Raw genomic sequence first — 16,807 nt, forward strand, 5'->3', positions numbered from 1 at the left:
TCTATGTATGGGCTGTCAGGTTTTCATTTTAGGCTTTCCATTCCATACACAGACACCTGTGATTTCTTTGTCACAGTCATGACCAAGAAGGAGGTGTCCAGCTTGGTTATGTAGACTGAGGAATACCAGGGTAAGACTGCATGAAAATGCACAGTTATTTAAACAATGTGGTCTAAAAAAACTGAGGAAAGATAGGGAACCACCACAGCAGCCTGCTAACTGCTCTTAATTCTTTCCTACATTTCTGCCCTTGCATGCATCCAAGGGTACTTGGAGTAAAGACCATAGCCCGGACGGGCTGATGAGCCTGAGTGCTCTGACTCTCTTTCTTCCACCTGCCCTTCGGAGCCTCTCTGTCCTTTGGCTTCTGCCCTCCACCACCATTGCTCTCTTTCAGCTCATCAAAACAGATGGCTCCCTCCTGCCTCAGGGCTGTTGCACCTGCTGCTCCCCCTGCCTGAATTGTCAGAGCGTGAGAGGTGTGCCAGCTTTTCTGCTGTTTTTGGCTGCAGACCTCTTCTGTTTGGCCAGCCCAAACAAAATAGATTTTTAAAGCTTGAATTTGAATGCCTTAAGGCCAGTAGACTTCCTCCAGTCTACCTTGGGCCTTAATATTTCTTTTAGTCTTATCCTCTGCCAGATGCACACATTTTTGTTACCTATATGTCCCCTCCCAAAGGAATTTGAGTTTGCGATCCCGAACTAATTAATTCCCATCAACCAACTGGTAATCCTCGCCAATGTCACTTCCTCAAGGAAGCCTTCCCAGGCCCACACTCTCAAAACATCCTGTACTTTCTCTTCATGGCACCCATAACAAGTAATTTTTCTTTTTGAAAAATCACATTCTAACTTTTACTCTTAAAGTAAATTTGAGGTCTAGGGACATTTCATCTAATTTTCACCCTTTCATTAAAAATTAAATTATTCCCAGAATAAGTAAGCCTGGATAATAGCAAACTTCACACACACACACACACACACATACTATTACACACACACTCAGAGAAAGCATGTATTTCTTTTCTAAATTGATTCTGTTTAAACAAGAAACAAGGAAGAAATTTTGGTTTGGAACTATGTTGTTAGCTTTTTAACCCACAGTTGGAATTCAATAACCAATTATGCAATTAAGTATTTAAAACCTACCTTCCTGGCGAGAATGCGCATCATGGAAGGTCAGGAGATTTTGTCTTTTCAGCATGGATTCTCAGCTTTGCAAACAGAAGGCACTCATTTATTGAATGAATGAGTGGATGATAAAACAAGAGTATTCTAAAACTTAATAATTAAATAAGTCTCTAAAAGTTTTAAATGACAAATATGGGCAAACATCTTTCTGGGATTTCCTTAAGTCTAATCTTCCTGTAGAGACTGCTATTTTCTAACCCTGAGATGCCAGTATTCTGAAGCTTATAAAGACAGTGGCTTCATACTGATGTATGGGGATCCAAACAATAGAAAGAATGGGGAAACACAGAGGGCTCCAAGCTCCATGCAGCTAATTAAACTAGAGCACCGCTGCTCTTATCATCATTCATCTTCTATCTTCTATGTAAATATAACGGACTTCTGCACAAGATTTAATTGAACAAAGCTTTCTTAAGGGCTGAGACAATGTTATCTTATAGATTGTGGCATCAATATCCGCTAGAATGGTGCCGGGCAGGGAGTGTGTGATCAATGAATCCTTGGTGAAAGATATTGATGTATGGTAACATACTTGTGGATGAGATATATTTTGAAAGCTAGGATCAGATTTCCATTGTGTTTTAGAATCAGGAAACACATTGTTTCATTGCAGGTAATTTTGTAAGAATTATCTGCCCCATATCCTGAGTGTTTCTTCCATCCATCCAATCCCATTGCAAAAAAGAAATCAAATAATCGCCCCTTCCCCAAATGATATTAATGCTGGCCCTTCAAATGCATTTCCAAAATTTCTTTTGTTCATGGCCCTTCCCTCCATTGCATAATCCTCTCTGCCTATGGTCATATGCAAAATGCAATAAGTTAATTTTCTGCATAAATATTTTTCTTCATTTTCAAATGGATCAGAATGTGTCCAAAGAATCCTTCACTAAAGTGGTTGTTGAGAAATTTTGAATCATTATTATTATTATTATTAATATTTGGCCTCGTAGTTGAAACACAGAAATGAAGTGTATAATTTTTCACAGTGATGCAATATTGTCTTAATGTGGCAATTAGCAGTACCAAGTGGGATAAAAGCAACCATGTAAAATGGTGTGTGCCCTGTTCACCAAGTCAGATGCCTTCCATTCCCACCCTGCTGACCTATGTAAATGCCTTTAACAAGTTCATTTCACCTCTGGTTCCCAACTGGATTTGTCCCAAAAAGGAGTCCCTGCAGGGGGTCAGAGGAAAGGAGCACAGTGAGGTCCTCTGTTTCCCTGCTTCTTCCCTGTAGAGCTGTCTTGGAGCTGGCTTACATAACTGCCACCCAAGGCCAAGGGTCACAGCTCCTCTCAAAGTGACCTTCTACACTCTTTTCCACTGGGTTTAGTTTCCTCCTCTTGTTTCTTTTTGTGTATATGTTGTAACACCTGTTCTTACTAGCCCAGGGGCATCTCATTCTTCTTTGCTTTCTCCCTATACCTGCCTATACCTCGTAAATAATCCCTTCTCTAAACCTTCCTGGAGTTTTCCACTTGCTTCCTATGGAAACCTGATTGATAAACTCAACCAGGGGTTCTATTTGATCTCTTCCATTCTAGTCAGGAATCAGAGTTATGGTTATAGGCTTGGAGTCCACTGGTTTAACTACTTGAAGGTGTAACATTTTTATTGTCTCTGAAATCGTGTTGTACCATTTCTTTTTTTTTTTTTTTAATTATCTAAAAACTAAATTAATCATCTTTTACTTATGTACTAAATGCCTTATTATTTTATCTTCTCAATACTTTTTAAAATGTGTAATGCATAATCTTGTCTTTTGGAAATGATAGAATTAGTTGGGTATTACTGTTTGTTTTTGTTTTTGTTTTTCCTATACTACTTTCTGTTCCTTTCCAGTTAATAAATTTGCTTAATTTTTCAGGTGCTATTTCTAATCATAACTACAGATTATTTGTCATTGTTAAACCCTCTCAAGATATTCAGACATACCAAATTGTCTATCAGTTTTACTTTAATGGAGGAGTCTATTCTGGAGTATTCTTAACTATTCCAATATAGATTAATTGCCTTCCCCATTTGCTGTGAGAGCCACACCCTGGACATTCTTATCACCTGTCTTTTAAGCTCCCATTCCTTCTTTTATTGATTTATTCTCCCAATTTGGTGAAATAGAGCTTCCAGAAGCTTCCAGAAGAAGGCTCATGGGAGGTAAATTTTAAAATATTTTATGTCTGAAAGTATCTTTGTTTTATCCTTGCACTTAACTGATAGTTTGGGTGGATATTTAATTCTGGATTGAAATAATTTTCTTTTACCATCTTGAAAGCACTTCTCTGGTTGTTTATAACTTTGAGTGTTACTAGTGAAATTCTTTTACCTCATCTTTCGTATGTGACTTTTTCTCTCCCTCTGGAAGCTTCTAGGATCTTTTTTTGTTTGTTTGTTTTAAGTTTCTGCAATAACTGGTGATGAACTTTGGGGTGGATCTATTTTCTTTTACTGCTAAGGACATTCAGTGGGCTATTTCAGTTAAGAAACTCACATTCTTCAATTATAGAAATTTAAAAAAATATTTTGCTAAATATTTTCCGTTGTTCCCTTTTCTCTCTCTCTCTATCTCTCTCTCTTTTTTCCTGTAATTTTATCAATTGAATGATGGACTTTTAGACTGGTCCTCTAATTTTATTATCTTTTCTCTTTAAATTTTCCTATTTTGCTTTTTGTGAGATTACTAGTAGCTTTATCTTCATCTTCTTCTATTGAATTAAATCTTTTTCTTCTATTTTATTTTTAATTTCCAAGATCTCTTTTTTGAGTATTCTTTGACTATCGCTTTGTTATAATACCCTGATCTCATTGCATGGTTCCAATTTTTTTTTTTTTCTAGTGTACTACTTAGAATGTATAATCTTTTATTCTGTTTGTTCACTTAACACTTGGGCTAATTAATAACTTATTGTTTTTCAGTTTTTACCTACTTACAGAATTTTTGCTTCTTTTCCTGTACTTATGAGATCTGATGGTTTGGGGGTTTTGCTTTCCAAGGGAAGAATAGTATACTGGGAATACAACAATAGTTGTATTGAATTGGAACATAAGACTGCCACCTGGCCCATTTGGAATCCTCATACCACTTAGCCAAAAGAGAAAGAAGGGAATTAGTCCAAGGGCTAGGGTGATTTATCCTAATTACCAAGAGAAAATTGGGTTACTGCTAAAGAGTTAAAGGCCTATATGTAGAAACTAGGGGATTCTCTGGGCTGTCTTTTAGTTCTCTCATGTCCCAAAAGAAAGTTGATGGAAAATTATACAACTCACATTAAGTCAAGATCATTGAGGATTCAGACTCTTTAGGAATGGAGTCTTGGTCATTCCACCAGGAGAAGAAAGCTAGATGAGGTTCTGATTAGGGACAAAGAAACCATGGAATGGATAGTGGAAAAAGCAAGTCAAAAATACTATTCTTGATCATTTACACTTTATACATTATACTTTTTAGCTGGCTATGATTAGAAAATTGATAAGATATTTTAGAGGGTTAGGTATCTTATAAACAGTTACATTATTAAACCCTCATTAATTTTAATAGTTTCAATTAATTCTTTGCGTTTTTCTGGTTAAGATAATCTGTAAAGAATAGTAAATGTATTCCTTCTTTCCAACAATTTTATTTTTAACGTTATTATGCTTTTTGTGAGTGATTTTGGGCATTTTTAGGTTGTAAGAATGATATTTGTTCATAGTTAAGATTTACATATAGGAAAATATAAAATAAGAGTCACAATTTTCACCCAAGCTGACTCCAATTCCACTGCCCAAATGTAAGTATAATTAATGGCTTAGTCTGTATTCTTCCAAGTTTTTCTGTGCATATGAACTTTTATGTTTGCAGGTTATTAACAAAAATAGAGCTATATTATATACACCCTTCTTCAATTTGTTTGTTTCTTTATTTACTTTAACATATTTAAATGTCAGCAAACATAGTTCCATCTTATTTTTTAATTTTTTAAAAATTATTTTAAAGCTTTTATTTATTTACTTTACAGAGAGAGTGAGACAGAGACAGAGCATGAGCAGGGAGAAGGCAGGCAGAGGAAGAGGGAGAAACAGACTCCCTGCTGAACAGGGAGCTGGATGCAAGGCTCCACTCCAGAACCCTGGGATTATGACCTGAGCCGAACGCAGACATTTAACCAAATGAGCTACCCAGGTACCCTATCTTATCCTTTTAAACAACTGCATATTATACCATCTAAAAAAGTTCTTTAATGTGTTTATCCAATACCTGATTATTAAGCTTTTCCCCCAATTTTTCTGTTTTTTTTTTCTGCAGTGTGCATCTTTGAACATCTTTATGTAGTCACATGATTTTTTTTTCTGCCAGATATATTGCTAAAAGCAAAATTGTTAAGGAAATATTTTGTTGTTTTTTTAAAAGATAAGGCCATTAAACTATCATTACTAAAGGTGCACTGCACTGAGGAAATTAATTTTTTAAAGATGCTCATCCACAAATAAAGACATTGCTTTTTGCCTTTTCTTCCCTAGGCTTGAGTAACACAGAACTTTTAAAGCAGAGAAAAATGACCTTTAATTCTAGGGGATTTACAGCTGGAAAAATACTGGCTTAAACAAACATCTTATTTTTTGAAAATTGCTTTCAATTGCTAGTTCACTGTAAAAGAAAACCCATCAACATATCTAGTAATACATGCTTTTTAGGTATAATTGTTTGAACACACAAATATTAAAGAATTGCTCTGGAATTCATGGACACCTGGAATTCATCCATGTAAATTCACAAGAAAAATAATTATTTTTCTAATTGCCTCGCATTTACCCAACATTTCACTCTACCCTGCAGGGTCCTATTTTTGTATTCTCTTCCTTTCTTCAGCTGGAGGGAGAAGCACTGAGTTCCAGGCTTCTAAACCACCATGTCTTGGCTACACAGAGCTTTGAGTACACTGTTGTGAAGGACTGGATGATATGCTTAGTTAAATACTTTTTTCGTCATCAGTGTCTGTGTGTGTGTGTGTGTGTGTGTGTTTAGGGGTGAACAAAATGGTGGGAAAGTATATCATCTCAAACACAAGAGACTCAAGGAATACCAAAATGGCTACCAACTGTTGAGGGTCAGCTTGTATACTAGGTGGCAAAGAATAAACAAGGATTTACTCATCTAGGATATTTTGCCAAGATCCCCTTTATTTCCAAGTACTTTTCTTCAGGATTTATTGAGGATTACTCAATTTATTGAGGATTTAGTATTATGTTTGTGATTAGGAACAAAGCACTGAACAAAATAAGACTGTTTGGGGCAGCAGTCTTCACATTTTTTTTGTAGTGTTTTCCCTGAGGTAATTTTGAAAAACTACACAGCCCCCCTTGCAAATGTTTAAGCTGACATATTATTTTTATTTTATATTTTTTGTGTTTTATTTTATTTTTCTTAAAGATTTATTTTTTATTTTTTATTATTAACATATAATGTATTATTTGTTTCAGGTGTACAGGTCTGTGGATCTTAAAGATTTATTTATTTCCTTCTTTGAGAGAGAGAGAGAGAGCTTGCAAGTGGGAGGAGGGGCAGAGGGAGAGGGAGAAAGAAAATCTTAAGCATGCTCCACATCAAGGCAGAGCGCGATGTGGAACTCTATCTCAGGATCCTGAGGTCATGAGTTGAGTTGAAACCAAGAGTCTGATGCTTAACCAACAGAGCTACCCAGGCACCCCCAAGCTGACATATAATTTTTAAATCAAATCATTGGTGACTAGGTAACAAATCCATTGCTCTGGTTAAGATGGAATCTATAATTACTTTCCCAAAATATGTAACTTTTCCTTCTAACAACTCTGTTACATTAACATTTATTAATATTCTCAATTATTATCAAGTTTTGATTAAAGAAAAAAACTGAGATTTTTATCTAATGAAACAGAACTCAAAAAGGGCTACTGAAGTCTTATTCACCATCCGAACCACATACAGATTGTTGGGACATTTAAAGTAACTGCTCTTTTGTTTTAACATTTGAGGGCAGAGTGATAGGATTTTTAAGTAGAAATTTTGTAATTTTGGAAAGGAAGCTTAAAAAATACATATTGCAACTTTTTATTCTCTGGGGAAGACAACTGAGACTGAGAGAGGCAGGGTGACTTACCCAAGTCACCCAGCTGGTTGGTAAACTTGAGACCCTCAGTGTCATTTGGTGGCCTTTTCAATATTGTATGATCAAAAATACTACAACCTCTCTGGTAGGCTTAAGTAAAAATTAATGGGAACAAATAACCATAGAAACCACAATAAGCCTACATTATGTAAGAATGAGATAAAAATCCTATATACAATAATTTCTTTTTTTAATAGGAGCAAGTAACAATAGCAACACAATATAATACTCTATCAATGAGACAAAGTCTTGGCTATAATCATTTCATTTCACTTTCTCTTATATTTCTAGTATTTTATTTATTCCATACTATCTATGAAATATTTTGCCTAAACTTTTGAATTAGTTTCACATTTTTATTTGGGACAAGTTTACCATTTCTTTCTTTGATTTATACATCTTCAATATCACTGAGAAAAAGTGGAAATACATTCAATTTTAGAACGATAAAATGTAGGAGGATTAATTTCATCACTGAGTGTTTTAGGTAATATTTTGACAAATGATGTAATCTTTAAAAAAATTTTAGGATGTATCTTTGATCCAATTAATATCAGTCTAATTAAGTGGTTAGAAGACTGGTTATGCTAGTGAAATGATTTAATTCTGTCCAGGTCAATTATTATCAATAACATAACAGATTTCTGGTATAGTTAAAACTCAGTTTGGAAACTAAAAAAAGTTTGTAAACAAAATGAAGATCCTGTAGGAATACTTCTCTGTATTACTATACACATAGCTAGAAGGAACTGCAAACATGTTTAATAACTGGTCCTATTTGCCATATAACTTCCTAATATTAGAAATGAGAAAAATAGAACTTTCTAGAAAGCTTCTGGTATTGATACCCAAATTTGCAATTTTTCATGCAGATGTCTGTATCAGGTATGTGTTCAGGCATGAAATACAGACCACTGTTTTTAATACTACAGTTTAAAGTCTACCTTTATGCTCTCCACTGACATCTAAAATTAACATTTAATACAAATGTTAATTAAATTAAATGAAAATTAAACTAGATCATACATGAATGTATAAATATGAAAAAATATTTGTACTGGGGATTCCTCATTTAAAGAAAACCTAAAAGGAAACCTAGTCTAATAAAAAATAATATAGATCTAGGGTGATTGGTCATTCACCCTGCAGGCTTTTACCATGACATAGGAATGCCCCACATGTCCAAAAAAGGACTTGATTTAAAAAATGCCTTTGAGCATAATGTTTGACTAAAGTGAAGGACATCTGTTTAATGTATGTATGTATCTAGTTCATTTTTAAAAATTAGACAAACTGGTGCTTGATCTGGCAGTACATGTACTAAAATTGGGATGATACAAAGAAGATTAGCATGGCCCCTGCAGAAGGATGACAGGCAGATTAGTGAAACGCTCCATATTTGTGACCCTCATGGGGTCCAGAGCCATCACCTGAAGAAATAAAAGGTGCACTCAGTTGGCTTCCCAAGGCTGAGGAAGGACCTGGTAGCAGGCAGGGCAGGAAGGGGTGTTGGAAGCTAAAGGGGGTGCAGCAAAGACCCCAGAGGCCCACCCTGGAAATAGCCAAGTCCCTCTCCAAACACTCCTCCACTGCACTCACATCAAGGGCCTGTAATCACGTGGTTCTGCACAAAAAGAAAGAACAAAGCAAAACAAACAAAATTAGATAAGCTGTTGTTTTGGCTTCCTCCTTAGCCTGTTCTCTAGAGCTCATCTTCATCATGTTTTTCCCCTACCTGCAAACCTACACACTCCTAACCCCATTACTTTGTTGTGGATCAGTGCAGGTTTTTCACCTTTACCCCAAGCAAAATTCCAGGCTTATCTTTGCATTACCAACATGTGATGAAACTGCTCAGCTAAACACAGGAACAAATGGACCTTCTGCTCTAGGTCCCCTCCCCCACCCCGCCCCTTCAGCCCCACAGAAAAATGGCAGTTTTGAAGTTAGAGCTTTTTCATTAAGATCACCCAATTTCATTTCATTTTATTTTATTTTATGACAAAATCTGAATTTTATTTTAACACCATTAATACCTATTTATTTTTTTAAATTTCTTTTCAGTGTACCAGAATTCATTGTTTATGAACCACACCCAGTGTTCCATGCAATAGGTGCCCTCCATAATACCTACCAATTTTAAAGAGGGCTGGCTACCACACAAAGCCCTAAAAATGGAAAGGAAGAAGTCTGAAGACTTACTCTTCCTTGATACAGAGAAATTTTCCCAGGGGTGGGGCTGGAAGGATGGGGTGGAGGTTGGGAGAGTTTGGTTGCAATGAAATTTACTTCCCGTGAAATGTAACGAAGCCATGTCTGTCAGTTATTTTAAAATTCTAGTAGTATTATGAGCTGAGATACACTTAAAACTCTGTATCATTTGTATTTTCAAAGTCTAACTCTGGCAAACTGTATTACACTGAAGTAAAATATCAGAGGTGTCCTAGAGCTGACTTGTAAAAGCTGATTGTTAAATATTCAGGAATTTTGCATACAGTTGGTCGGACACAGTCATTATGAAAAAGCAGATTATATAAACTCAAATTTTAAATTATATTCCAGGGGCGCCTGGGTGGCTCAGTGGGTTAAGCCGCTGCCTTCGGCTCAGGTCAGGATCTCGGAGTCCTGGGATCGAGCCCCGCATCGGGCTCTCTGCTCAGCAGGGAGCCTGCTTCCTCCTCTCTCTCTGCCTGCCTCTCTGCCTGCTTGTGATCTCTCTATCAAATAAATAAATAAAATCTTTAAAAAAAAATTTTTTTTAAATTATATTCCAAAAAGAGGTAATAAATACTCGAAACTCATCATTATGGTTTACTGTTATTTATACACTGAGGTTCCTTCTGTCTGCAGTGTCTACATTAGGACTCTCAGGTAAGATCTAGGATGCCCAGTTAAATGTGAATTTCACATAAACAATGGAAAATCTCTTCATGTAATTGTTCCCCAAATATTACATGGAAATACTAATACTAAAACACTTGTTGTTTACCTGAAATTAAGATTTAACCAGGCATTCTGACTTTTTGTTTGTTAAATCTTGCAGATTCTGTATGAAGAAAATACCACACAGTGGTATATCACAGCGCATTTCTTTCTAACTCTGTGTTTGCTGACTTTTTACATGAAAGCTTGAAATCAGTCCCAGTGGTTGTATTTACAACAAATCAGGGCTCCCATCCTCCAAGCACTTGTTAAATATTTACCAATATATTTTGAGTAGAATCCATTTTAATCATTTTGCAATATTGTATGATGCTGTCCAGATGGTTAGAATAAATGAATTCTTTGATTATTTGGTTCCTACAATGCAAATTCGTTAGTTTACACATATGTTTTTATTATATTCTCTATGCTTACTATTCCATGAAGAAGACAGCAATATCACTTGTAGGAAATTTTTTTTCAAGGAACTTCTAGTGCACAATTTTTGCCTTGAAGCTTTTGAGAAAAATGATGTTTTACTCAAGTTAGGGTTCTCCATTGATTATAACCATACGCACACTAAAAAATTCTTTATTTTTCTCTGCAGAAATAAAATTAAAACTTCAAGTCCTGAATATTCTTCCAATTCATGTACTTACACACCTTTTGAAGTTAGAATAGTGTAGAGATTTGCAGAGCGGATTAAACTTGGGGTCACAAGTTAATTAATATGAGGAAGATGTGTAAGAAGAGCAATGGTTGCTTTGCTTATTCTTCTCTCTGCCATGACCTGTACTGATGCTCCTCACAACCATTAATAAATACTTTAGAGGATGCAGCGGGGGAAGTTAGACTGCACAGGTCAATTCATTGAAAATATTTTTGCTTTCCCCCCTCTTTAAATTAAATGAGTGAAATGAGAGAATGGATCAATTAATCATTTCAGGAGCTAGGCTCTGGATAATCAAGGTCAGTGACCTTGGTGGGCTGATAAATGAATTTGATCCCAAGGAGGCCTGGCAGGATCAGGTTTCTGGTTGCCTAGTTTTAATCATTTATGCGTGTCCTATAGTTCACAGAGAGAAGTATAGAGCGAGCAGCTCCAAACTCAGGTTCATCAATATTACACAACAGAGCAGGTGTTTCCAGGACAGCTAAGTCAGAATAGCACTCCTCACTAGAAAATGTGAAAACCAGGGTAATTGTCTTCTAACTATGCAGCAGGCACAGACACGCATGTTTATGTGGATGACTGTAGCTGGAATTTTCAACTGACACTCACTTGCATGTGTCCGTACTTCGTAACAAGATTCTTCTTCTTCTCTTCATCTCTTCCTCTTCCTACTACTTTGCATTTCAAAAAAAAAAAAAAAAAATCCTAAGGCCAACAATTTAAAAGCATGGGTAGTCATTTTCTTTCTGCAGACTTAAGCTAAATACCTTCATTACACACTCTTGCTTACTATTGACTGAACAAGTCTGGATTTGAGAAAAGCTAATATTTTAATAAGCTCATTTTCTCCCAACTAAGATATCAAGTTTTGTCTCCACATGCAAGCTAGTGTATGAATAGAAACTGAGTGAATTCTAACAACAACAAAAAAATTGGTTGTTTTGAAAATGGGTCATTTGAACGAATGTGAAAAGTCTCCAATGGATTTTTTTAAAAACCTGAATTGAGCCATCTTAAAAAATGGGTCAAAAGATAGCCTACAAGTCAATTTTTAATGGTTGCCAAGGCAGAAATTCATGAGCACCCATCAACAGTGATGAGTTCAAACCCAAAGAAAAGAATATTGAATCTTCTTATCGTAATTTCGAATTCAGGTGGGTAATTACATCCTTTCTACCCAGATCACCCTTCAGGTCTCAAATTGTTTTGGTGCTGTGCTATCTCATTTTGAGGAGGCGACCTCTCAAGGATGGTAAAAATCATTCTTCCTGCTTTTAAGAATAAGAATAAGCAGACTAAGACAGAAAACCTTGGTGTCGTTTAATTATTATTATTGTTTTTTTCTATGCACGCAGGACTAACATAAATACTTTGGAACTGATCCTTAAAGGAATTACCCTCCTAGAAGCAATCTAGAAAAAAAGGGGAGAGGAGAGGGTCTGAAAAGAAGCCTATGTTCAGCAGGATACAACCAAAGCAGAACCATCTACGTGAACTTTGGAACTGTGCGGAACCTGAAGCCTTGTTTTATCCAGTCTCCCGGATGAGTAGCACCGCGGGATGATTCTGGTCCCAGGACTCTACTTTTGACTGAGCTTAACTTCAATAGTTAATAGTATTTTACTTTTATCTAACATTTTATACTTCATAGGACACTTTCATAGGATAACTAAAAAATATGTTAAGTGCTGAAGGCATCATCATCTCATTTCATTTCCTGAATTGCCGGAAGAGCGTTCTATTACGCTGGTTTTACACGGGAAGACAGGGAAACACCGAGACATGAAGTAACTTGTGTTTTAGCCCCTGCCCTCGTGCATTGTCTTCGTCCTCTGAGGAGCTGTAAGATAGGTGCTGTCATGCTTGCTGAAGAAAAAACAACTGATGATCAGGGAGATTAGGGAATTTGCTCAAGATCACTCAGCTAGTAAATAGTAACACCGGGGCCCCAAGCCAAGTTTCTAAATTCTTCCAAGTTGTTTCTGGTGACATCTTCATGACTAGAAAGCACGGGACAAGCAGGTAGAAATTCAGCTGGCTGGCAAGAATTTCGTGTGACTCTGAAGTCTTTGAATATAACTTCGAGACCTATATATCCAGATGCAATAACTATAATCTAATTCTCACCTGTGTTGGTACCATTGGGGTGACATTTATCATATTCTACCCTGTGCTGTGCTGCTGTTGCGCTCTCTGAAGGCTCTGGCAAGCACAGAGCACAGAGCATGTTCTCAGCATATCATACGTGTTTCGTAAATACATGAATGTACACACTTGTATGGGAATACACCGTAATGGAATGCAAGGGTGGCTTCTCCCTAAGATGCGTCAGTCTCCACTGAGACTCGGGCTGCCCTCGGAGGAGAGTGGGGAGCAGAGTATTTGGAGACCATCTCCTGCCTCGCTGCCTTCAGTGTTGCTCCGGAAATGAACGGAATGTGCCCCGTGAGGCGGGCAGCAAGATGACTGCTCAGTCTGCCCCCCGAATCAGCAGGCCTGGTGGAATGCAGAATCCCAGGCTGCTTAGACTTCTGCCCTTCTAGCTCTCAGAAAGTTAGACTCGCAGACCCCACTGACTCAGGGCTTCAGCTTTGCGCAATCATGGGTGTTTTCCCAGAGCCCCAGCGGCAGAGTGAACCCAACCGAGGCACAAACACCTGGGAGGAGTTCTAACAGGTCACCCCACCACGAATTTTCTCATCAGTAAGATGACAGGTTCCAACTAGGTAACCTGGAAGTCCCTTCCATTGCTAACACCCCCCAGTGTTTTGCTTGTGGGTAATATACTAGCAAAATATATGCCAGGCTCCTCACAGCCATGCTTTTGCAAACCAGATGCTAGGAGCAGTACCATCCACACTTTCTTACTTTGTCATGGTGGAATGATCATGAAATAACAGTGAGAAATGTCCTTTGATGACAGCTTGGTTAACTAACGACTCAGTATTTATTCTAACTCTTGAACAAACAAAGAAGATTTTCAATAACTCCTGTGACCTTGATTGACAAAGAGGAGTGGGTCCCAGGGAGGACTGGCAAGATTAAGTCTGTGGTTGTTTAGCTTTAATCGTTCATGGGCTGTGTGTGCATGTGTATTTCAGGGTCACTTAGATAAGGAATGGACCCTTGCAAGAACAAAATCATTTAGCAGAATAGGCATTTGTTTTGCTTCCCTGAAACCAAATCGGTTGTCATCAGGATATTATTGGAAACTATTATTCATGTACAGAAATGACAGGTTAAGCCTTTTAATTTCTGTCAGTGTTCTTGGTCTCTGAACACAGAAGAGGAAATAGAATTTGGTGATGAATTCCTTTTGTCCACTGGTTTGTGTTAGATCTCCTTTCAAGTTTTTTTTGTTTTTTACGTTTTGGAATTCTCTTTGGTTAAATGTGGTTGTTGATTATGCACTGAATATTCTTCTTTAAAAATTTTGCTGAGTGAATACAAAGTGAATGTCGCTAAGTATCTGTCTTCAAAAACACTTTTTTTTTTTTTTACAATTTATTTATTTATTTTTGGAGGGGAGGGGAAAAGGGAGTGGAACAAACAGGCTCATCACTGAGTGGGAAGCCAGACCAAGCTTGATCACAAGATCCTGAGATTATGACCTGAGCCAAAATCAAGAGTTGGGTGCTTAGTCAGTTGAGCCACCCAGGTGTCCCCCAAAGCACATTGATTCTAACAAACATAAAATTTGGAACACATCAAATGAGATACATCAAATAATGCATAAATTATCTGTTGATTAAAAAAAAAAAAAACTACCTGGGACCTCCACTTTAAAACTAGCATTTTAAGAAGAAGATCATCAATTTATTTTATGAGCCCACTTTTTTCAAACCTTTTGGACCATGAACCCAATAAGTAATACTTATTTCTCATTGTGGTGCTATATATGGTATATGAATAAAATTTTCACTAAATATCTTTTCTTGTTATGTGTGATGTGCTATGGCTTAAAAAAAAAATCTCTCCACTTTATTTTAAAAAACTGATGGCTGTAATTCACTAAGTTGATTTGTGACTCCCTAAAGTATGGTGACCTATAGTTTCAAAAATACTTTTAGAGGTTAACAGACTGTTGGAGCGCCTGGGTGGCTCAGTTGGTTCAGCTTCTGCTTTTGGCTCAGGTCATGATCCTGGAGTCCAGGATTGAGCCCCCATTGGGTTCCCTGCTTGGTGGGGAGTCTGCTTCTCCCTCTGCCCCTCACCCTGCTTGTGTTCTACCTCTCTCTCAAGTAGATAAATAAAACCTTAAAAAAAAACCAAAGAAGTTAACCTACTGTTAAGCCCGTATACTATACAGTGTATGTGTATGTATGTGTGTAGTTTGGCTTCAGAATAGGTCCATCTAAGTATCAATGAGCCATGTTCTGATGCCATCATAATGCAGAAACAGCTGTAGGCAGTGTGTAAACAAATGGGTTTACACCATTTTGTGGTGTAAAATGTGGTTTACATCATTTTGTGATCTGCTCAAACTTTACTTATAAAAACATGTGATGGGCTGGATTTGGTCCATGGGCCATAATTTGCTAAAAGACATCCAGAGTGTTCTCCCTACCTTTCTTTCCTAATGAACAGCCCTGTCCATCCTTTGTCTCTTTCCTGAAGAAGCCTTCTCTGAGATCTCCGACTAGATCAAATCCTCCTCTCACATGTTCTCATAATACCATGTATTAATACCTTTGTGGTAATGGCCATGTTAGAAATTTTATATTGCCTATTGGTGATCAGAAGGAGCTTCTAAACATCTGGCCTTGTTCACTGTTATTCATGCATTGTTATGTGCAATGAACTGGAGCCTCTGATCTTGTGTCTTGTACATAGGACAGTGTAAAAAAAGTCACTGCTCTAATCCCTATCAACCAGCTCACCCATCCCTCAACCTTCTCTCCTCTGGCAGCCATCTCATTCTTCTCTATAATTAAGAGTTTGTTTCTCGCTTTGTCGCTGTCTCTCTTATTTTTTTTTCCTTTGCTTATTTGTTTTATTTCTTAAATTCCACACATCATGTATTTGTCTTTTCTCTGACTGGAGCACGGGATGATATAAGGAAGTGTTGAATTACTATATTGTACACCTAAAACTAATACAACACTGTATGTTAACGAACTGAAATTAAAAGAAAAACTTAAAAAATAAATAAAAAATAATTTTTTAATGCTGTCACTGCCCTAGCTTCTGTGATTTAAAGTAATGTGTCCATCCATTTGTTCATCCATTTGACAAATATGTATTGAACCTCTGTTGAGCTGAAAGGAAGACACCAAGCTGTTAATGCATGAAGCCATCATTTCAGATAGCTTGGGGCTGTTTCCCCATCTGAAAAATAAAGACAAAAATGGGGGGAAAACACAAAAATGAAAACCATAGAAAGAGTGTTTTTGGCACCACAAACAAACATAATATTCTTATAGGTGTAGTCCTTTGCTTTGCAGGATACTGTTGGTTAAAGATACAGAATATATTGCTGGAATACCCACTAATTTTCTGCAGTTCAATAAATTGAACTGGGCAGTTTTCGTAGATTTGTTTTTGCTGTTCTAAACCTAAATATCGAGAGCCGTGTACCTCCCCTGCCTGACTTGAGAAGTTGCTGCACAGTTAGAATTGGAATCAGATGCTGCACTGCCCATATAACCAGATGTGCTCACACAGCCCTCCAGAATCCTCATGTTACATGGCAGCTATATTCTGAAAAGAAGGCCAGGAAAAACAATACTCCAAGAGTTGATGCAGACATAGGAACCAGACTTTCCAGATGCTTCTGGGTGTTTTGAGCTTTGTATGTATATGTATGGGGGCTAAGAGTATCTTAAGCAAGACTCGACGTTATTGCCCACTTCTCAGCTTGAGAGTGAAGGCATCACCAAGGGCAGACTATGTCAGG

At 37.1% G+C, this 16,807-nt stretch overlaps 1 non-coding gene across 1 annotated transcript; it reads left to right on the top strand.

Annotated features, from left to right (window-relative positions):
- Positions 1 to 8,612: 8,612 nt before the first annotated feature.
- LOC116859497 lies at positions 8,613 to 8,719 on the top strand. Its single transcript, XR_004381166.1, has one exon. It is a non-coding gene; the product is annotated as a U6 spliceosomal RNA (small nuclear RNA).
- The last annotated feature ends 8,088 nt before the right edge of the window (positions 8,720 to 16,807 follow it).

This window comes from Lontra canadensis, unplaced genomic scaffold (genome assembly GCF_010015895.1).
Source record: "Lontra canadensis isolate GAN:19392208 unplaced genomic scaffold, GSC_riverotter_1.0 scaffold156, whole genome shotgun sequence".
NCBI classification, from domain to species: Eukaryota; Metazoa; Chordata; class Mammalia; order Carnivora; family Mustelidae; genus Lontra; species Lontra canadensis.